Source organism: Pithys albifrons, chromosome 7, assembly GCF_047495875.1.
Source record: "Pithys albifrons albifrons isolate INPA30051 chromosome 7, PitAlb_v1, whole genome shotgun sequence".
Classification (NCBI taxonomy): Eukaryota; Metazoa; Chordata; class Aves; order Passeriformes; family Thamnophilidae; genus Pithys; species Pithys albifrons.
Window position 1 is genome coordinate 10,653,955 of NC_092464.1, and position 1,159 is coordinate 10,655,113.

Here is a 1,159-nt window from a genome sequence, read left to right on the forward strand (position 1 = left end):
CTCAAAAATACGATGAACTATATTTCATTATTGAAAGTACTCAAGATGTATTTATATTTTTTAAAAACAGTGAAAATGCATTCTTACAAATTGCATGACTGTTTCTCATTATTCTGCTCTGGAGTAAATCCCAGCAATCCTTTGGCAGACGTAAACTTGTGCCTCTACAACCTGAATGTAAGGAGATTTCCATCTCTAGGCATTTTAAACACTAATGCTTGGTAAAACTTTCTTGTATCTACCTGAAGACTTTATGCAAACATCACAAAACAAGTTTGCATCGCAAATATCTTACTTCTGATTTTACCCTATAAACTTTGCAAAACCCGAGTAACTCAAGTCCTGAGATGTGCACTACCTGTTTGGATCACACTATGTGAACACTATGCTTGGGAGAGGTACTGAAATTCTAAATCTTTCAGGATTCTGATGTAGAACAGAAAATACTGACCTGTTTAATCCTGCAACTAATTTCCAAAGCTCTTGTAGTGAGGAAGAGGATAGCTATTTATCATATGATACTAATTTCTGTACACTATTGGTAAAGTTTGCATCAAGACCAAGCACTGAAAATATCTTTTGTAGCCTAACAACTTCTGTCTTAAAGATCATGAGGAAAACCGTGGCTAAACAAACACAGATTCAGTGAAAAAAAGGATAATTAGAAGATAGTGTTTTTAGTATTTAATGAACATATTTAAAATATTTACTGTCTCCATCTGAAATAGACTGAAGTATTTTTAATTTCAAATTGATTACTTGCTAACATTTCTCCCTGTAAGTTACTTAAATTGAGCAAACTCAAAAGTGGCCACATGATGGTGCCAAGTCACAACAGTAAAAAAAGGAGTGCCTTATGAAAACAGCATCCACCACTTTGTGAGCGAGTCTTTTGTTGTCCATTGCACAAATTCAGAGATGAATTCTTGGAGAAATGCATATTTCAGAAACCATTTTTGCAATCCTAGTTCCCTGGTCAGCCGTGGAATTTTTTTTAATGTGCATAAACACAAGTGACCCTTCTCATCTTCATTGGGTTTATATGGCAATAATATACACTACAAGTTAAATTAGAATAGCTTTAGTAATCCAGATCAAGAGTAAAGGTCAGGTACTTTTTCCTGTAAGGTAGCAGAGCATCCTTACTGTGACACTTACA